Source organism: Columba livia, chromosome 4, assembly GCF_036013475.1.
Source record: "Columba livia isolate bColLiv1 breed racing homer chromosome 4, bColLiv1.pat.W.v2, whole genome shotgun sequence".
NCBI lineage: Eukaryota > Metazoa > Chordata > Aves > Columbiformes > Columbidae > Columba > Columba livia.
The window spans coordinates 20,309,138-20,332,234 of NC_088605.1; the positions used below are offsets into that span (position 1 = coordinate 20,309,138).

The following is a 23,097-nucleotide window of genomic DNA, read 5'->3' on the forward strand; positions in this document are numbered from 1 at the left end:
TTTTATTTTTTCCACTCATAACTGACGCAAAACCAATCAAACAGAAACTTTGTATCTGAGACACAATTTCTTTTCTCTCCTCCCTGCTTTTCTGTCCTTCAGGTACTGCCCATAGCAATACACTCCACCTTTTTCCTTGCTTGTCTTACTACCCACAAGCCTTCACAAAATACAATTGAGAAATAAAAGGTTTTGAGAAAGTGTTTTAATTGCTAACATGGAATCTCTTTTCAGGCCTCTCCGTGTTCATTTCTCTTACTAGAGAAATTTCTCAAAGGGGAGGAAGGGAAAGTATAATAAGTTTCCAGTGCCCAGCACAAAAAAGATGAGGCAACTACTTCACTTAATTCTTCTCACGAAGTCTATTAACTGCAGCGATCTTTTCAAAGTCATTAAGTTGTATTATGTTAAAGCTAATTAGCATTCCAATTTGTGGAAGTTGCTTTCTCTTTTTGTTGTTGTTTTTGTTTGTTTTTGTTTTTTTTTTTTTTTTTTTTTTGTTTTTTGTTTTTTGTTTTTTTTTTTCCTTCTCCATAAAAATACACAGTAGAGTTTGGAATAATTAGAGAACAGAAATAAATCTGAGCTGAAAAACTGTCTTGAACATTTCAGTGCCAGAATTTTCATTCCCCAACAGCACTTAAACTCTGAAAGAACAAAGTAAATGTCTGGCTGAACTCATGCTCAAAAGCAATCTGTTGAAATCCATTTTCGTACATGATTGAATATCAGTGGAACTTTGTACTACATTGTATGTGTAAGAATTCATTTTCATGACTGTTTCTTAATAATTTTTGCTAGAAGTTTAACTTTTTCATGGGGTAACCTCTTGCACTTTAGTATTCGAATGTTATCTTGGCGGATTTGGCAAACTGCTAATCCTAAAACCAAAAAAATGTCCCCAACGGGAGAATAAAGGATTCTGTAGGAAATGGATCCAACTTCACCTGCTGTGCTCTTTCTGTTTATACCTCACTTTGTCTTTCACAACAAAGGCAAAGTTGACAGTTTTTACAAGTTTTGGAGAGTATTTGCTGTTCTGGAGACAATCTGAAATCTTTGGAATGACTTTTTAAGAAGCATGGTATTTGAGTATGAAAATTAAATGTGTACCTTACTGCTTAAACAAATTCTTCTAAACTACTTATTATGTCTCTGTCAACAAAATGCTTACATGTGAGCTCAACTCTGTGGTTCAAAGCATAGCTAGTATTACGTGGAAGCATACTAAATTGAAGAGAGAGAGAACAGAGGTGTAACTTTTGTCAAAAATATTGTCAGGAACCTATCTCAGGTTTGAAATGGAGTGAGGGGCAGGAGAGAAAGAGGTATTTGTCACAAAATAGCTGTCAGCCTAGTGAAGAAGGCACTGACCTTTGGGATTGAGGACCCTCCTTCAAGCTCTAGCCCTAGAACCGGCTTGTAAGCTAAATTTAGAAAGGGAGTAATCTTTTTATTTTTTTCTTGCCATAGACTTTCCTATGTTTCTTAAAATGTGATTGTAAAATTGTACCAGGATGAACTACCAAATGTAAGCATTTCTTTGCATAACACCTCAGTCAACTACAAAAGGATTGCCCTCAAATGAAAGGATATAGCAGCTGGTTTTGCACAATGCACAGAAGCATTTTCTGTGTGTGTGGCAGAGATCACAGTATCACAGTATGTTTGGGATTGGAAGGGACCTCAAAAGATCGTCTAGTCCAATCCCCCTGCTGGAGCAGGAACACCTAGGTAAGGTCACACAGGAACATGTCCAGGCGGGTTTTGAATGTCTCCAGAGAAGGAGACTCCACAACCTCCCTGGGCAGCCTGTGCCAGTGCTCTGTCACCCTTACTGAGAAGAAGTTTTTTCTCAAATTTAAGCGGAACCTCTTGTGTTCCAGCTTGATCCCATTACCCCTTGTCCTATCATTGTTTGCCACCAAGAAGAGCCTGGCTCCATCCTCATGGCACTCACCCTTTATATATTTATCAACATTAATAAGGTCACCCCTTAGTCTCCTCCAAACTAAAGAGACCCAGCTCCCTCAGCCTTTCTTCATAAGGGAGGTGCTCCACTCCCTTAATCATCTTCGTTGCCCTACGCTGGACTCTCTCCAGCAGTTCCCTGTCCTTCTGGAACTGAGGGGCCCAGAACTGGACACAATATTCCAGATGTGGTCTCACCAGGGCGGAGTAGAGGGGAAGGAGGACCTCTCTCGATCTACTAACCACCCCCCTTCTAATACACCCCAAGATGCCATTGGCCTTCCTGGCCACAAGGGCACAGTGCTGGCTCATGGTCATCCTGTTGTCCACAAGGACCCCCAGGTCCCTTTCCCCTACACTGCGCTCTAATATGTAATTTCCCAACCTATACTGGAACCTGGGGTTGTTCCTGCCCAGATGCAGGACTCTACTCTTGCCCTTGTTAAATTTCATTAGGTTATTCCCCGCCCAACTCTCCAGCCTGTCCAGGTCCCGCTGGATGGCAGCACAGCCTTCTGGCGTGTCAGCCACCCCTCCCAGCTTAGTGTCATCAGCAAACTTGCTGATAGTACACTCTATTCCCTCGTCCAAATCGTTAATGAATATATTGAATAATATTGGCCCCAGTACTGACCCCTGAGGCACTCCACTAGATACTCGCCTCCAACTAGACTCCGCACCATTGACTACCACTCTCTGGCTTCTCTCCTTAAGCCGGTTTGCAACCCACCTCATTACTCTATTGTCTAGACCATACCTCCTCAACTTAGCTGTGAGGATGCTGTGGGAGACTGTGTCAAAGGCTTTACTGAAGTCAAGGTAGACCACGTCCACCGCTCTGCCATCATCCATCCATCTTGTTACATTCTCATAAAAGGCTATGAGGTTGGTCAAGCATGACCTACTCTTGGTGAAGCCATGCTGACTACCCCTAATAACCCTCTTATCCTTGATATGCCTTGAGATGGCACCAAGGACAAGCTGTTCCATTACTTTCCCAGAGACAGAGGTGAGGCTGATCGGTCTATAATTACCCGGGTCCTCCTTCTTGCCCTTTTTGAAGACTGGAGTGACATTTGCTTTCCTCCAATCCTCGGGCACCTCCCCTGTTTCCCAAGACTTGGCAAAGATGATGGAGAGCGGTCCAGCAATGACTTCAGCCAGCTCCCTCAGCACCCGCGGATGCATCCCATCTGGACCCATGGATTTATGGATGTCCAGACTATTTAATTGCTCCCTAACCCAGTCCTCATCGACTAAAGCAAACTCCTCCATTGACCTGGCTTCGTCCGGGGCCTCAGGGGTACAGGGCTCCTGAGGACAGCCTCCGGCAGAGTAGACAGAGACAAAGAAGGCATTCAGTAATTCTTCCTTCTCTGTATCTTCTGCCACCAGAGCACCCACCCCATCCATCAGTGGGCCTACATTGCCTCTGGTATTAGTTTTATCTGCTATGTATTTGAAAAAGTTCTTTTTGCTGTCCTTGACCCCTCTCGCCAGCTGTAATTCTAAGGAGGCCTTGGCTATCCTAGCTGCCTTCCTACATCCTCTAACAGCAGACTTATATTCTTCCCAAGTGGCCAGCCCCTGCTTCCACGACCTGTAAACTCTCCTCTTCTGCTTGAGCATACCCAACAGATCCCTATTCAACCACACAGGCCTCCTGGCTCCCTTCCTTGACTTCCTTTGTGTGGGGATGCTCTGATCCTGAGTGTGGAAGAAGCAATCTCTGAATGCAATCCAGCTATCTTGGGCCCCTTTTCCTTCAAGCAGTCTTGCCTGTGGGATTTCCCCCAGCAATTGCTTGAAAAGGCCAAAGTTAGCCCTGCTAAAGTCCAGGGTTGCAATTCTACTTGCTATTCTGTTCCTGCCACCCAAGATGCTGAACTCCACCATCTCGTGGTCACTGCAACCCAGGCAGCCCTCAACCTTTACTGCTTCGACCAGACCCTCCTTGTTAGTGAGGATGAGATCCAGCAGTGCACCTCTCCTAGTTGGCTCCTCCACCATCTGCATGAGGAAGTTATCATCAATGCACTGGAGGAACCTCCTGGACTGTGGCTGGCTGGCTGAATGGTCCTTCCAGCAAACATCAGGGAAGTTAAAATCCCCCACAACAACCAGGGCCTGTGACTGTGAGGCCACTCTCAACTGCCCATAGAAGGCCTCATCAACTTCCTCAGCCTGCTCTTGTGGCCTGTAACAGACGCCCACAACAGTGTCACCCCTGCCAGCCTGCCCCTTGATCCTGACCCATACACTCTCAACTCGCTCGTCATCCACTCCTGGGCAGAATTTAGTACATTGTAGTTGCTCTGTCTGGGATCTTCCTGCCTGTTATCACCAGAACACTGTAGATACCACCTGGGTAGAATACCATGTTTTTAAATCCTCCATTTTACCATTTTATCTGTGTATCTGTGAGGTACTCTTCCCCCCAACCCTGGAAGATTTCATAAGCTCCTCAACACTACTATTCCTGTTCCTTCCACTTCCAACGGGCACTTCATCACAAATGACACTCAATATACTATGTTTTGAGCACTGTGAAGGCTAGTATCAGAGAAGACCATGGATTTTATACCCAGCAGCAGTGTTCTCAGTTATTATGATGGTGGAGGCACGTACAATACATTTCTAAGTACTTCAGAGACCAAAGCTGACCCTTTCTGGGATAACTTATGGAAAGGTCTCTCTAGTGTCAGTTTGTCAGCGTAGTTTCCTTTCTGAAACCTGTAATTGAGAATCTGGGAAAAAAGTGCATTTTGCAAGAACTCCTATAGAAATGCAAGTACTAAACTGAAGGTAGCAGTGAGAGAGGTTGCAATTGCTAGTGGAAGATGACTTGAGAATAAATTGATTTTAAAACCAGCAGTTTTATAGCTCCCTTCCTCAAGATAATAGAGACTTGGTACAGGTTACAAAAAGTCTATCATAGCAATAAAAGCTTTATAAAAATATTTGAAAACTCTTATTTTTATAGAAATATAGCTACATAAAATCTAGTGCCAAAGGAAACATCAAATGCTATTTTAATTGTAACATCCAACTAACATTGCTGTCAGTGCAGTGCACTTACCCCATACAGATTCATATTTTTAGATCTGTGCATAGTTTTAATTAGGTCTAGCTCCAAGTTTCATATCCAGGTGAGCAAATAGGTATTGCCTTGGAGTCTGCAGTCATTTTTGTATATTTTTGGGAAATGGAGTACTGTTATTTGCCATTAGTCTTGGATTAGAATTTATTTCCTCAGTCTTGTGTTCTCCTTTGCCCTTGTTGATCAAATGTGTTCAACATGATTTTCATGCATTGAGTAGTACATGCACAGTGGAATAATCTCTTACTTTTGCTTACAGTTTAGTGGAGATGTAAGAAAATCAAATTCAAAGGCCTATTCTGGTCCTTCAGCAACAGTGCAAATCACCATTTCCCACATTGTTGGCAATGACTCCAGCCTTAAATCTCCTGCTGTCTTTGGGATGGAAGAGTATTTGTGTCCCCATGGTTATGATCAGAAATGTTATGCCAGATATGAAAACTATTTATTTTTCTTGCTCATGTTTAGAGGGGCAATGGGGAAGAATGTTACTTGTGAAAAAAAGAAAACTGTTTCTGTGTCTTCAGCCAAGACTAGGTTCTTCTAAGATGCAGAAGCTGGTCAATATAGTAGTAATATTGAAATTATTTTCTGTCCACTTGCTTGTTAACTTCATTAACAGTTTTGTGGTAGCAAAGTGTCATCTGTGTTCTGCATATATCTCAGTGCTAAACAAACCTTAGCAAACTTCACCACCCTCTGTTACACAATATATTTTTTAGAAGCATTTTACATCCTCCCTGCCCAGGGAAGGGAGTCTAAAATTAGACTCCTAAATTGCTAGGGAGGTTGGGATTTCCAGTACCTTCAAGTGACTCATAATTACTTCTTATTAAATTAATTCAGACTTCTACAATAATCTTCTTCTAATACAGGTGAGAACACTTTCAAACACTGGACAGTAAGCCAATAAATAACGTGACTGTTTACGGCCACTTTTGTCGTAGAAAGACTACTAAGCACAACACATTATTAACTTATGAAAAGTAGAAAACAAATCTATTAAGAGAAAGATAAGGAAAAATGCCCTCTCCTACAGACCGTTATGTTCGGTGTCAATAGACTACATATACAAAAAATAGGTGTTAGATATGGAAATAAAATGGATTTTCATGGAAAAGTGGGTACCCCATTTTAGCCTGCACCTTTGAAAAAATCTCCAGCATCCAAAACCTCTTCAGTGGAATATACTGAAAATAAACTATATTAATTGAGTAGTTGGGCTTTTGGCAGCCATAAACCAGGGATTTTTTTTTTTTTTTAATTATTTTTGTTCTTTAATATTTTAAGACTAAGAGTTATGGAAATGTCACCTTTAATCCAGAAAATAACGTGTTCCTCTGAATCCTATCATTTCATGCTGAGTTTAGTTATAAGGCAGAAACAGACTAAGTTGCTCTACTTTAGTGTTACTATTTTGGTTTTCTTTACTCAAGGTGTTTTTAATGTCTCTGATAAAAAAATGAACCTTTTCCATACTTTCTCAAGGGAATGGATGCTTTCTGTGCTTTGCTGATATTGTGGAAATGTAGATGGGAGTTAGCCATTTAGTAGGATTTACCTGTCATAAGTTTGGCATGGTGTTAGGTGAAACAGCTAATCTCTAAGCATTAGGAGTTGTGTACTTTGAAATCACCCCTCTGTTTTGTGTGTGTGTGTTTTTTTTTTTTTTTCCTCTAAAAAGTCATCTTTTGTACCTGATAGATGTTTTTATATTATGGTAACTGTACTTTGTATTGTATTATGCTTATCTTTTCAAAATGCCATGATGGTCATACTTACAGTTCAGTAGGCAGACACTTTCTGGAGGTGACTGGGTATTTCTGAGCACAGATAATGAATTGAGGAAACTTTAATCCATAGGCTGTTGCTTGAATTCTTTATCAAGTGGATAGCTGCTGAAGTTGTGTCTTTCATGCACTGTGAACCACATAGAAGGACCCTTTGAATAAGTTGTGTACAAGTGATTGTCTATAGTACAGCCACTTAGTAGAAGGACAAGACTTGCTTTCATGATTAATTGTACTGAGAAAGTGCAGGATTTCTTTCCAGTCAATTCCATCACTTCTAGAAAAACTTGTCTGTCTTTCAGGGAGAAATGGGGAAGATAGGGTATATGCATATAAATAATAGGTTGATTTTGCCTTCGGTGGGATGAAAAGTGGGCAGGTACTGCAGAAGGTTGGCCTTAAAAACTGAACCAACCTGTGTAAAAGTTTTTATATAAAAACAGTATAGGAGAAATATCAGAAAGGGATCAAGTTGATTTTAGAATGAAATTAGGCTTTGAAAACTATCTATTAATAAACAGTTGCTTGAATTCTGTCAACTGTTTTGCTCTCAGACCATTTTGCAGTTGGTGGGCATCAGTAGCACAACAAGCACTGTCAGCAGGATTGATTATAATTGCCCTTTGCTAACAGTTTCAATAAAAAGACACTGAATGTGCTTTAGGACTAGGTATCTCTTGTGTCTAAGGGTGGTCATCTCAGTAGATGCTGAAGTACTTCCGTGGTTATGCATGCACTATCCGATGTGCTGAGCAGAGTGCCTCAGGCTGCAGCTCCATCAGATGGTAAATCTGGCTTTTGAGTGGAGTGCAACAAATGGCTCAAATGCAAAGCAAAGCACAGAAACAGTATAACCCCACTCTGCTGTCTCAGCAGTTCTTGCTCAGTCATTTAGCGTCTGTCCTCCCACAGCAGGCACAGATTTGGCATAAGCATTGAATTGCTTTCTGTGTGGGTGGCTGAAGAAATATATAATGGTGTGCTTGCACTTGATCCAGATCACATTTGTTCTGCCAGCGGGTCAGACAATACATATATTAAGTATCGATAAATGTTGAACCATGGCTTTGAATGTCCAAGACTTTTTCTCCAAAGTACTCAATTTAAAGTTTGGTAGGTTTTGTTTCATTTACATGAAATAATAGGGAGCTATTTTGGGCTCAGTAGCTGGCTTCTCTTGCTGTGTGTATTTCCTGTAGAGAAACTGATACAGTTTCAATTAAAAATTGTAGAAGAAAAATAGAATTTTGACTTTTAAATTTTTATAACTTTTTCAACATTTTTATTTTTCACACTTTTCTAATTTCAGGGGAAGTTTATATTTTTTTTTCTTTATTCCCTCCCCAACCCCCCCCCCCAAAAAAAAAAAAAAAAAGTGTTTCTCACAGAGTTTTGAATTTTCCTTCTTCTGGAGGAAAAATGTAGGAAGCTCAGGAAGGGAATTAAAATGGAAAGACTCTGCTTTGCCTCTGCCTTGCACAAAATGTGGCAAAACATTGAGGAAAAACCCCCAGTCAACATACTTTTGATCCAACACCATTTTCAGCAGAAATAAATACCCTATAAAAAGTTTCTGTAAAACAGTTTTATTTATAAGCTCTGCCTCTTGTGTCTTCTCATATGTTTCAAACAGGCATAATTCTTTTGGTAACACACGTTTATTTAGGACCAGAAAGTCCTGAGATGAAATAGGCTGTTCTGGATATGGTCTATTATGACCATTGATGAAGGAGCAAAATGGAATACCACAGCACAGTTCAGGTTGTAATCCAGCAGTATTGGTTCAGCCAGATATTGTGTGAAATCCCACCGTAAGACTTCATTGGCACTTTTCAGACGTTTTTTGAGAAATCCAGGCCAATATCTGTTATCTCAAGGAAAATAACAGCTGCTTGCATGAGGGCTAAAGTTTTGCTTATGTAGACGATGAGCTATTAGTTCTTGATTCTTCAGTCTGTAAGCACCTTTGGGACATGGCTACTTGTGCTGTGCCATTTTCTTTAGTAGTTTCCAGATCAGCCTTTGTTCCTGGGAGATGATAAATGGAAAACAAACAAACAAAACCAAAAAACAAACAGAAACAACAAATCAAACCCAACTATATTTACATTGTTGGATTTTGGTTTTAGCATTTCTTGGGATTGTAGAGGTTGAAACTTGACACTGGGTCTGGAGTTTTCACTTCTTACTCTTGCTCTTATCTTCTCCAAAGCAACTCAATGTCATAGAAAATATGGCTACAAAATGTTGTGATATCAACAGAGATATGATTAATATATGCCACAGCAAAAGGCTACCAGGATACAAGTATGTATCCTACCTTGCTAAGTATAATAAACATGTGAAAAAGTTATTGCTCTCCCATTTGGATTTAAAAAGTAGAAAATACCTAAGAATGGTACCTAACAATCATGATGAAATGAAGAACAGAGTTATTCAGATTTCACAGGCAAAACCAGTCTCCTTCCAGTCTGTGTTGATATAATAGGCAAATTAATTTGATAAAATGGTGCATCATTTTTAAGGTGAGATACTTAGGGTAAGGCAATTGTGCCAATGGAAAAAAAATTGCAGTTTCAAGAGGCATGCACAAATGCTGTTTCAGCATATCACTAATTAGCTTGCTACCCCAGACTGTCCTAAATTAATCTCTTCTGCTGTGTGCCCTGTATATAGCTAGTAATCATGATTGATTACCAAACAGAATTGTTGCAGAACCACTGAAAACATGTGATAAACTTGCTGGAACAGAATGGAGAATTTTGCTGTACGTGTTCTGTTAGCAGCATAATATTGAGAAGTGTGGTCTGGAGTCTGGGCAGACTTCAGTGACTAATGAAGCTTGATTAGAAGCTGTAGAAATTTATTTAAATGTTTTGTTTAATTTTTAATGTTAAGGTGTGACCTTTAAAAGTTATTCACAAAAAAGCAGTGAGAACCACATGTGTTCCTACTAATAGGAAATGCTCAAAACATTAGGGCATTCACTGCAAGTGATGCTTCATGAATTTGTCTTAATTCATTCTAATTATAGACTTGAACTTCAGTTGTCTGAGTGCCTTTACTGCCATGCTCTGTTTCCAGGGATACATTTCCCTTGTTGGGGCTGTTCCATTTTGAATAACTAATCAAACTTCCATTGAACGAGTACTCTAACATCAGTTTCTTGCATCTTAAAGTACTCTAATCACCGTCATACAAACTCAGGCTGCTTCTTGGTGTGGTTAGATGAATTTTTAATTTTATAGAATAGAACAGATCCAGGAAAGGATTTGAGAGATCTACCTCAAAGTAGCTAATGACCTGTTCAGCAAAGGCACTAACCTCATGTGGGGAACTGGCTGAAACTGGCTGAAATCCCTGTTCTAAAGTGGATATATAAAAGACTTGCAGCCACGCAAGAATGGTCAAGTCTTTTAGCTGCTGATCATTTTAGAGCTGGACTTTCAAAAAAGCAACTCCTTCTGGGAAAGAGGCAGCATTACATAATTAAATATTTTGTTCAGTGTTTTATAATCCACCATGAAACCTAGTGACCCCAACCCATTTTTGCTTTGCTCTCCCACCCAAACCAATGAAATTTTTTTCACAGGAATCAAACTTCCTTTACAATCCTAATTAATATTTCTTATTTTCTTTTCCTAGCTCTGTACCAATTTAACAAAATCACAATATGAATAAAGACCTCATGTATAACCAAAATGCAGCCATGAACTCATTTTATGTATTAATGTGTATTAGTAACCTTTCATTTCCTAAATTTTGCTGCTAGCTCTGAGATAGCAAGCAAAAATATACGAAGGAGTATAGGTATTTCTTGTACCTTCAACTCCTACTGTGTGCCCTCCCAAAGGCCAAACAGAATTCACCCCTAGTTGCTTGTATATGTCTAACTGCAACAGATTTTAGCTACCCTTTTGTCTTTCTCTGCTGTACCTCTGTGGTAATAAGGCCCAGGAAGGATGCATAAATTAGCTCATACAACGTTATGGTATCCTAATGTATGCAACAGTTGAAACTTACCATTTCTAACCTCTCTCTGAAGTGGGAAACATTCAAATTTTCTTCTCACATATGTCTGGGATGGTTTTACAGTGCTTTAGGTATGAATCAGATTTCTTTAATGTCTTGCTGAGGGGAGTGAACACACTGGGGCATGCCAGAATAATGAGTGAGTTATGGGTTACATCTGTGAGCTGATTCCAACATCACCCACTCTCTTCATTCTGCCTTTGTGAGAGAGTGAGTTTTCTTCTCTGGTGAAACAAAATGTTATTTTCGCTTGTCCATCTTGAAGAATAATTAGAAATGTACTAGAACATATTCAGTAATTAACCTCCAATGATAAAGTTTCAACTTCAGGTAGAATCTACTCAGTATATACATATATTATTTGGTGAGAGTGTAGAAATTGCTATGATCAATAGTAAGGACTGATCAGCAAGGAAAGCAAAAAAAAAAAGCAATATCAAATTCAAGATACTATTTGACTTGATGTTTATATGGAGATTCCAGTATGAACATTTAGACTCTAAAAATGTGGATCTTTGTCTTGAAATCTAGATGACATGATAAGCAGTTTCCATACTTTCAGGGAGGGGGATTAAGAGCTTTTATCTTTTTAAGTGTAAAAATCACATACAAGGAGGGGAAAATAAAGACCTCATAAGGAAATGCATTATGATTGTCAGAGAATATCTATGGACACTTGAGTGAGAGGAAGATGGATAGGGGGGGCAGAGGTCCTAGTTCGTGAATGATATGATGCCTTGAATGAATAATATGCATACCAGGTAGCAGCCTTATCTATGAAGTTAGGTAGTAATTAGATTGTGAAGGGGAGGTGGAATTAGGAAATGCATCAGGTGCTTGTAAAAGATCTGTTAGTGCTCCAATGATTTGCTGACTTCTAAGGGAGATGCATGTAGGTCTTAGTGACAGGAAGATACCAGCCTAGGATCAGTAATCCTTCATTTGTCAGTCAAAATATTGTCTGGTCTTGATGTACATGCTTAATTAGAACAAATCAGGCAGAAGTTTTTACTTCAAAACCAAAACAAATAACACTTCCCACACCCTCCTCTGCTTACATACAAAAAAACAAGCCTTAGACTGTATGATAGTCAGAATGGATATTAGAAATGAAGTTCAGAACAAAGAGTTAGCCAAGGAAAAATCATAGTTTAACAATATGATGGGCAAATGACAGAATAATAGCCAGGGAAGGGTTTGGCAGCAGTAGAAAGCAATGTGGAGGGAGTTATAACTCTGATGGCTTTGCTACCTCTTGCTCATCTAAGAACATTCAATGGCCATGTAAGTAGCAGTATATGTTGTAAAATATTTTTTGGTAATTTTTTTATTTCTAAAGTTATTCAAGTTTGTGGGAAATGCATGCACCCGATAATTATATATAGCAGGTGTAAAATGAGTGCTTATTTTATCCAAAGTGAACAAAACAGATATTTCGCTGAGTATCTCTAGTTAACAGATAATGTCAATAGAATAGGATGTTATCACAAGATAATGGTCTCCTGCTGCTTGATAAGTGCTGAGTCGAAATCACAATGTTTATTTTCAAGGCAGGGAACATTGATCCTGTGACAACTTCCTATTTCAATGACATTCTTGCTATTACATTAGATTGATGTGCTTATGACCATTTTGTTTAATGGATATTAGTCTAGTAAAGAGACAAGCGACAGCTGCTTATTGTGTGCCTATTCAATACAGTAGCTACAGTCTGATTGGTTCAAGAAAAGAACCTGTGTGATAAGCATAAAAGGTATAGATTTTTATTTTAACAAGGGGATTCTGCTGCTGTGAAAGAAGTGGTTAAACTTTTTTTTTTTTTTTTCTTAATCTCTGTTACAAAAAACTATTGTTTACTTCACAGAATTGCGTTTTGATGTAATTCTGAGCAACAAGAAGTTCTTGGCAAAAAAAAAAAGATAAGCTAAGAGTGAACATTGCTTTGCAAAACCTGATCTGCTGAATATTTGAGCTTTTCAGCTGGGAGCTTTTCCCAGGTGAAAACTGGTAATTTGTTCTTTGGAGAACAAACAAATAACAAAAATGCTTTCAGTACTGGAATTACTATTTTACCACTCCGGAGTAGACTGTGTAACACACTAAAAACAGAGAGCAGATTAATTCCCAAGAGTAAACAACCTTTTACTGTAAAACATTTTCACTGCAAGCCATAGAGTAAAGTTTTAGTGTGCACGCTCTCTCCTTTTTACATTCCTGAATATTTTAGTGTCATTACCAAAGCTGAACTTTTAATTTTTTGTACTTTGTTTCACCTTGTAAGAGAAGGCAAAAGACAATTTTTTCACTACACTGAATTTTAGGCCTTGGAAGAGGTTTTGTACAAACTAGCTTGTTTTGCATGGCTGAAGGAAAAAGTCTATTGAAGAAAAGTCATTTAGCCTTCAGAAAAATAGAAGTTCTTACTTGAGTAGCAGCTAAGGAAAGCCTTACTTAATTTTTCAAAATGGTCATTACTTCCATGTAAGTAGCAGAGAAAACAAGAGAGGGAAGAAGAGAATAAAATAACTTGATCCATATTCTCAATGGGGAAAAATGCTTATCTACAAATGTAATATCATCTATGTCCAGCAGTAGTTCTATTGATTTTAATGGGTCAAAGTGTCTAATAATACTTTATTACACTGAAAGTGGAGGGTAGGAATGTGACCTGGATGATCTAGTGTTAAAGCAGAGGACTTAATTATTTCTATTTTCTTGTCTCTGCAGTAATTCTACGCTGCACATTTATGAAAACGTGGGAGGAAGAGTGCATGCATTTGTGTGTGTGGGGGAGAAAATGGAGGAAAAGTAATTAGGTGGAACCTCCACACACACAGTCAGGAAGCACAACATCATGTTGTATTTTATTAAATTACTTCCTTCAGAAAACTATGTTGAAAATTTTAACACAGCTTACTTTGCAAGGGCGCTGTAATAAGAAAATTTCAAACTACAGATGTAGTTTGAGTACATGTCAACTACAGTGTCTGGTGATCATCAAAAAACTTCTGATTCAAAACATGTAAGAATGTGCTTGGTGATTTTTCTTTCAATACAAATCAGATACTGGAAAAAGACTTTCTCGTTCCAGCATTTCTGCTTACTTTTCTCCTTGAAATCTATAAAATGATACAGAAAACACTTTGAAATCTGCAGAAAGACTGAGTTAGGTGTAAGAGAGGGACGAAGGCTGGCTTAGGTAATGTTCATACATAAATCATAAGCCAAATTTTCTACTGATAAAAGTTATTTTTTATTTATAGCAACTGAGAATCCATCTATGTTTTTTTTCTCTTAGATGATCTCTTTTTTTCAGGTGTCGGTTATCTTACATAGCTGTAGAAAGTCCACCATTTCCTTTCAATGAGAAATCTTTTCAAGGACTGGACAGTGATTATCAAGGGCTATTTTATAACACATCAGAAGGATTAAAATTCCAGTTGCCTTTGCTTTGAGCTGATGGAGATAATAATGTTAGAACCCTTCAATGTGGAAAACGAGTTTTAGAGAAAAATTGACTTTTAAATGTCTTTAGAAAAGGAGATGTCCTGGATTCAAATACTTTTAGGCAATCAGAGGATTGTTTAAACTCTCTGGTATTGCCATTTATGCAAGAAGAATAATGTTAAAAACATCTCAGATGACAGGTGGGTGTATCAAAGCCCAATGAAAATGCAGTTGTGGGACAACAGTCTTGAAAACTGAATTTATAACTTGTAGAGATGTTTTATAGTGAAATGAGAAATTATTCTCGGGTTGCTGATGATACCAGAATACAAGTACTTCTATGCATGAAATTTCTATAGAAAGGATACGGGATATATAAAAAAGTCTTGATTTTGCTCATTAAATTACTTACATTTCTTCAGACTATTAGATCTTGTCAATCCTCCTTTGTAACACAGAGAAGCTGTGTAAGTGGAAACACATCTCATCCAGGTCACATACCTTTGCCTAGAAGTAAGTGTAGGACTCAGTGAGACAGAAGTGTTTCACTGCCTGGATCTTTTTTGAAGTTATAATGGGGGTTCTGGAGTGTTCTGATTTCTGCAGTATTTCTCATGAAGGAAACAGGCCTAGTCTGTTTTGTAGAACAAAGAAATCAAATGTCAGTAAAAAAAAAAAATCTCATAACTGCCCAGCATTGATTCCTGCTGTGGTAGGTTGATGGTCACATTGCCCAGAAACTATTTCAGCTATGAAACAGGGATCAAAGTTTACATACAGGTGAAAAAACCTGTGTCACTTGATCGTACTGATTAGGAACTGGACCTATTTTCGTCCATTTCACATCTTTGGAAAAAAATTTAAAGCAAAGGTAAGTCCTTAGTGCCTTGGCCCATTCCAATTCCAGCTGAGCTGCACTGTTCTTGGAACAATTTGTGAAGGATGTTGCAATATGTAGAAGCTCTGATGTATACAGTAAATTCCATAAGTTGTATGAAAACAGAAGGGAGAAACTAGAGCAAAATTCTTTGGGCCTTACTCTCACTGTGGGCAACCAAAAAGAGTGGGGTAAAGAAAACTTGTAGCAACTGCAGGCTTGTGTGTGAGGTGGTTGATTCTGAGCAGAACTGTGAAGTCTTAAACAGTGAAATACTGCATAAAGAACCAGCTGTCTAAGAAGTAGTCTGCTTATCAGAGAGATGAATTCATTTACTGCTGATAAAAATGACATATCAATCTAACAAGATACCTGTCAAAACTATCTCTCTGTTCACTTTCTTATCTGGAATATGTGCCATACCCCTATAGATAAAAAGAAATACGTAAGAGAATAGTTGGAAATTAGCCTGATTTGTATCCACCTGGTTTCAATTCCATCCGCTGCTGTCAAATGATTGACAGCATAACATAAATCAAGGTGTTTTTTTTACTTATTGATATAATATGAACTGCAAAAAGATTAAAGTCTCATTTACATAACCTGAGATGAAAGGAGGTGAAATATTATAATTATCTTTTCAAGCTAAATTTGCACTGCCATTTAAAATTAACCTATGCAAATGACAGGTTAAACCCCAGGAAAGCTCCAGCCCTGTTTGGAAAAAATACAATCAATTTCCCATCATGAGTGTGTTTTTATGCTAGCAATCCAATTAGTCACTTGGATCCATAAATATATACCAATATAATAAATTTTTTTTTGCTGTGTTTTTTTATTGACTTTTAGCCCCCCAAAGATACTCAGGTTGTGAAGTCTGCATCCTTATTTGCATTGAGTAACACTCTAAATGTTACAAGGATTATTTATACAGTAATGTGACTTCTTACTTAGCCTGAGTGAGGGTAGTTAAGCACAATTATGTTCACAAGTAAGCTGAGAATCTATATTCTTTACAGTTCATGGGTGTATGGAATGACTTTGGCAAGGTTTGTTTGAGAAAGAAGATAGTGTTTTTTGTGTTTTTTTTTTTTTTTTTTTTCCCAGCAAACCTGCATATTCAAGAACATATCAACTAAGGGCCTTTGTTACACCTTGGTTTATACATATTCTGAAAGAATTTTCAAAAACTAGAGCCTGCATTCCCACATAATTCCTCCCTGGCTTGGGAGGAATTCGAATACAGAGGCAGACACAGACAACTGCCCTTAGTAAACTGACATGTCTGATCAGGTGGATCCAAGAAAATGGAATACATTACATGAGCTCTGAACTTGGCCTTAGCCATGTACCCTCAAGGCAGATATTTCACACTTGGCAGTTGGTGTCCTCCTTAATCATGGCCAGCCTCAATTTTTTATTAAGGGTGAATAAAGAGATGGAAATTTTAGCGAGTGCAGGCCAATGCCTTACTCAGTGCAGCAGAGTTTCATGGGAAGGAGGACTGGACTGATCAGGAAGCTCATTTGTATGTATGAGGGAGCACTGTGCCAGAGACTTCCGGGACAGCAAATGATTTTCACTGCTTCTGCAGATAAAATAACCCTACAGGGGTTCTTGTCTGCCTTACAGGTAGTGTCTACAGAAATTAAGCCAGAGCCAGAGACATTATTGTGAAGTGAAAACCCCAAATTTCCCAGTTGATAACTTGTTAATTTTTCAAAATTTGGGGTGGGTGGAATTTGAAAGTCTTGCAAAAAATTTTGGCAGCCAATCTAAAACAAGTAGTTCTAAGGCAAAGGAGCAATGGAGGCCTGGTTTATGTCTTAGGCCTCTGACAACCTCCTCCCATCCCACTGCAAAACCTCAGACTCAGCACTGAGATACTTCTGGATCTCTTCTGTGTTCTTGAGGACCACCCTCATAATGTTGTCAGTCTTCCTGAATCTCAACCTGCTTTCTGATTTACTCACTGGCTGAGAGACAGTGTACATGCTGTGGCTGGTCTAGGGCACAACACGTGCAAACCGGCCAGATAGTAAACATGTGTTGACCAGCCCAATAGGGGCTGTCAAATACTTAGTTGTCTCTGCCTTTTCTTCAGCAGGAGTACTAATACAGTCTCTACCATTTCATGAGACACCGATTTTCACAAAATTCACGTAATAGCTTTGAACTCTGACTGCCAAATTTGATAGAAATTAATCAATGAGAGAGAGGAATGTTTGACACCCTGTGCAGTCATGTCAGATGTTTCCTTGCAAAATCAGAATATAAAATTAAGGGGAGGGAAAGGGAGAAAGAGAGAGAATTATTTAAATTGTAATGAATGGAATATTTCTTGCTGAAATGAAAGACTGAAACGTTTCATTTAGTTTGACACAAAAGGTTCCATTCACCGTGAAATAAAATATTTTGTTCTGAGGCACTTGTGGGAAAGTAAAGAAAATGAGCGACTAGAGTCAAAAGCTGACAGAGGAAAAACATTACCCTTGAAAAACAAGTGCTAAAATCTGTCTCTACATAGCATTGTGGATCTGAATTGTACTGCTTCCATATTTGGAAGGAGGATTAAGTCCTATTTTCCACCTTGTTTTGACACTGCTCAACTATCCATACCTTTAAAGTATCTGAAATTCCTCATCTTTTAGTACCACTTTTAATAGGTTTCTTTCAGGGTCACAATGGGTGCATATGGATATGCGCATGTTAGAGAGAGAAAGATGGAAGATTTGTTTATAAACAGGTTGAACAGTGTCTGCAGATATGGAGAGGATGTGGCAACATTTCTACTCACCAGAAATATTGTGTTTGACTTCCAGGCTCTCCAGGAACGAGCACACATGTAACTGTAAAGAGAGCTTTGGCTTGGTGTGGAGGTTAAGGTGTTGTTGGCCATCTGAGAGTTTGTATCAGGTGCTGAGCATTTATGGACAAGCATTTATCATTTAGGACTACAAACAACATAGCTCTTACTCTGATTATTTTTGACACTTAGCCATCAGAAGTTTCTTTGCACTTCTGATCTTAAAACTTAGAAACAATCACCTGAGGTGTTGTAGTACTGAGGTGTCATACTGATTTGCTGGTACTTTTATATAAAGTATCTGAGGCCAGAGGTTACAGAGTTGCCCGTGGCTAGGTTTGAAGAGGTGGGAGGAATGCTCTTTGAATTTCTGCTATAGCAGCCATGGAATGCTGAAATGCTCCACCCCGATGCCAGGTCTTGGGAGGGTCAGGTGAAACTAGCTTTCCTTAAGAAGCTAAAAGATAGAGATGAAAAGATTTAGGGACTTGTATAGTTCGTTTGCCCATGGGAGGGGGCAAAGAAAGGGCAACTGCAGGTGTTAGCCTGAAACTCTTCAGCTGACCACCATGGAGAATAAGGGAATAATTGCTTCTCCATACAATTGCCCAGCAAGAAGGGAAGTCTCCTTAGAATATTTTATTAAAGTGAGTCTTTGACACATCATGTTAAAGAATATCTTGGTCCAAGTGGTGTTTGTATGTAATGTTTTACTGTCTTTTATTTAGGGACTTTGCTGTGTGGTCAGTTTTACTGTTCTCCTCTAGGACAAATGGGTCCACCCAAAAATCTGTATCTGAACATATCTTTTATTAGGATATGCTCTGTTCTGAACCCAATTTGTTTTCCTCTGGCTTCATAATAAGATGAACTAAGTCACTGCCAGAATGTAATTGCTTTCAAAGTCTGAATCCTGCATCTTCTTATCATTGATCTCTGATGGATTTGATGAAGTGATCTGATGACGTTTTTGTATCTTGTCTTTTATCTATTTTTTCCTTGTTTAATGATTGTTACCTTGAAGAACTTTCGGTGATATTTAACTTTATAAGATGGCAAATCCAAAATTCTGTCTACCCCAGATAACCCAGAACTCCAAAGTCTAGGTTTTGAATCCTTAGTGCTCACAAAATACTACATTTTTCAGCTAGCAGTCTCAGTCTGTGTATCCATGACCACAATAGGGTGGCATGCAAGGTACTCAGACGAACCCTGAATGGGTTGTCATGTACCCTAAGAATTACAGGTGGGATAATGTTGTACTCTGATAAAGCTAATATGCTCTGCTGATAATTAAGAGTATCTGTGTTACCGCTGATTTTAGAAAGATTATGACAAGGTAAGGTGCACCTTGCATGTGAGAGCTTTTTATGTTCTCTGAGTGTGTCACTGACATGTCTGTTGCTTCTAGACTACAAGTGTCTTGCATTTAGCCACTCTGGGTAGATCAAGTGAAACAAATGTGGACATACTCACAGTTAGTGTGCGTATAGCAATCAACCCAATTATATGGCATATTTCCCAGTTTTGAAAATTGAACTGTTCTTCAGAAAATGACACAAATCAAGAATCAAATTCTCTAGTACCTATTAGAGGCATACCAAAATGAGAAGTTACTGAGCCTGATTCTACATTCATACTGTGTCTTCACACTTCTCTTTACTTCTTTTCTAATGAGTAAAATGATCTTCTGTCTAACAGCACGCACAGGGTAGCTTATTCCTAAGTGCTCTTTTTGCAAATGCCCTGCAAGCTTTGAGGTACCTGCATCACTTACACATGAATTTGAGCTTTAGAAGGGAAGCAAGTTTCAGTTTGTATACGAATAGACTTTTTTTTTTTTTTTTTTTTTTTTTTTTCCCCTTCTCCTCCAAAGAAATTAGAAAGACTGGAGAAAACCTGAATAACCTAGTATCTGTCCTCATAGTCTGTTACTAGCCCTGTGGGAAATGCTGTCCTCAGAAAATAATATCAGCAGACTTCTTTAGGCCTTTACAGTGGGCTTGTAAAGGATTAAACCTTGTAAAAATTGATGAAGGAAAAATCATCCTTACCAGCAGATGCTGCAGTAAATGCAACAATAACAAATGCAAAAATTTTCCCTAAAGTGGGAGAGTTTGCTTGTCAGCATTCTGTGAGCTCTCTGTGTTGCCAAATTTCATTTATGTTGGAATCATTTATAAAGGCTTATAGTGAAAACACTGAAGAACTGACTGACACGGTGGTTTAACCACTATTTTAGTTTATAGGAGAAAGAAACACAATTTTAAATTTTGTAAAAAAAAATATAAGACTATTCCTTATTAATACTTAAGCAGCAAAATTACTTACAAATAGCATAGACTTTTCCTTTCCCTAATGGCTTTCTTTGCTTAGGGTTAATTTCTGAAGTTCTGCATTTTAGTCTGTCTGTAGTTTGAAAAAATTAAATTCTGAATGTATTTACAAGAATGATCATAGACCATCAGCAGCAAAGGAGGAATACATTCTCTGGGTTATCACTTCAGCACTGTGTACACAATATGTCACAGTCTGAAACTTTCAGATTAATTACTAGTCCTGGCGATGCTGTATGTGTTTTGTTGCCCTTCAAGCTTGCAATTAATATTCAGACAGTTGTGAAGGGAGGATAATTTGGTGATTTTCAGTTTATTCTTCCAGGGAATAAACAAGAGAAGAGAATACATATTTCTCTTTTATTGCAGCTCCGAATCAGTTGCTAAAGTTACGTCTGCAACTGTACACAATCAATGTCAGTTAGAGTGCAACTTTATTAAAGTTTTTTTGAATTTACATAACTTTCAGCACCATTACATGTATAATTTATCATGACGATGCAGTATCGTTGTAGGGTATTTATAAACTTTGTGCAGCGGGGCAGAATTTAAAACTTGGTCCTTCATTAAATTTTAATTCAACAACTTAGCTAAACTAGGTGAGCACTGATAGCAAGAACACCAAGAGCTTTACCAGTTCTTTAAATGAAAATGCTCTCTGTGTTCAGCACCTCTAGAGCCCTATGGGACAAAGTTTAATGTGCTTATGAAAATGTGTTTACTTTCAGCATATCCACTAAGTTTTTCTTCAAAACATGTTTACCAGACTACGGTGTGATGTCACAGCCAGCTGAGTACAGATATGAAGTATTTAATTGGAAAAAAAAAAAAAAGAAAATCATGGGGATTTTGTTTGAAAAGGGAAGTGATGAGAAAAACCCGAGATTCTTCTGCATTTCCCATTTTTTTTCAGTTTGTATCACTTTACTAGCCATAGCTCAAACAAAATTCAATTAAGGGAAAGCAATTTCTACTAGTGCTAATCAAATAATGACAAAATTAATGCAGGAGTTAAACGTGGTTGTGAAAATAACTTACATTCCTGAGAACAGGGCCTAGAGGAGTGAGGCGATACCTGAAAATCTGTGTAGTGATTTTCCCGATATGAGAAAAAAGAAAAAGTTTAAATCCTGATTTTGCAGTAAAGTCCTTTGTGCAGGTTCCTGTACTGCTCTCAAATCCCAATAGTGACATTGAGGGATTTGTTTCGGGTCTTGAGATGCCCATTTCATTCAATGAATTAGTGGCTGACTGTTTTTTTTTTCCTATTGGTGATACAGGATGATGTTCTACCCTGCTTTGTGGATCTCTGACAAAATGCAGTCTGTATATTTCAGCTGTATTTTGTTACACAGCTGCTGGTTGCCTTGATTAGCATGCTCTGAGATAGAAACCGTGAGCTATTGTAACACTTCCAATGAAAGTTCTGGATTTTGAGTTTGACAGGTGTCATTTCAGTGATACTGGACACTCAGTTCTGCAAGTGAGGGCCTGGTAAGGTCTTTGCTTTCTTTAGCTGGACATCCAAAAAACATTGTTGTTTGAAAATTTACATTTAATTCCTCAAATCTTCTGACTCTTAAAACTATAGTTGCTGTATTGTTTTACAACCAGGGATGCTTTAAGGGTGTTGTTTTTTGTTTTCTATGTCGAAAAGATGATCTGTTTCCAATGGTGCCTCAATATCAATGAGGATAAAGGGTTCATTATTGATGTACACATCATTTGAAACTGCTGAGAGTGAGACATAAGTAACTGCTCTTACACCCACTGAAATTAAAAAAAAAAAGTTAATTTCTACAGTTTTTGATGTGTCCTAGACAAAGCCTCAAGTGAATGAAAGACCTATCTAATTTTGTTGCAGTCATGCTTGGTGTTGGTCAGTGGAAGTACTCTTTCTGGACTTAGTAGACTTCTTAATCTCCCAGAAATTTGGATAGTCTGCAGCCTGTGACACCATTCTCTTCTACTAATTTGCATTATTTCTCACATAATATACTCCAAGTTTATCTAGAACGTTAAATACAAGCAATGCTATTCTAAGAGTGAAAGAAAATGGGGAAAAAAAAAAGAAGCTTAAACTTTTCCCCTCTCCACCCTCAAACCTCCATCTTCTATGCTAGAAATAGAAACTGTGATGAGAAGCGACACTGTGGCTTTGAGACTTTCTTTTGGGCTGCAGACAAAAAAGAACAAAGTTAACCTTGTTATATTTTTCCTTCCATAGCCTGAAGAAGGCCACATGGCTGAGATTTCACTTCTCATTCCTATTTTCAGGGTATATTTTCTCATCCTCTTCATAAAAAATGTGTTTTATAGCAACGTGTTGATCCAGCAGCTCGTTTGGTTTTTAAATGAAAATGTTATCTGTTTATTATTCAGATACAATTTTAAGCAGTTTTGCTCCGCATATTTGAATTCAAAATCCTATTAAAGATGCAATATTCCTCCTCTACTTTGTCCCACACTGTGCTGACATTCAGTTTCTCCATTTTAAATAGAAATATAATATTGTATATCTGTTCAGGGTGATGTGATTTCCAGCATTGAACTACCAGTCATTGGACAGGCTGTTCACCTTTCTATCGTAGAAATTTTGTATTCATACACATTTCCCTCCACATTTACAAAATGCATTATTGGTCTCGCTATCTCACAATTGCTTCACAGCAACACTTTCTTTTTAAATCATGAAAACTTTTCTCTTTGCCTCCTACCATCTGATGGAAGTCATGAGA

General features: G+C 38.2%; 2 long non-coding RNA genes across 2 annotated transcripts in view; one reads left to right on the forward strand and one right to left on the reverse strand.

Moving 5' to 3' along the window:
- LOC110357938 (uncharacterized) overlaps window positions 1-23,097 on the forward strand; it is a 104,803-nt gene that overhangs the window by 18,845 nt on the left and 62,861 nt on the right. The window lies entirely within an intron of this gene.
- LOC110357936 (uncharacterized) lies at window positions 8,432-10,967 on the reverse strand. Its single transcript, XR_002411934.2, has 2 exons — window positions 10,885-10,967; window positions 8,432-8,889 (listed from the first exon to the last, which is right to left on the reverse strand). It is a non-coding gene; the product is annotated as an uncharacterized LOC110357936 (long non-coding RNA).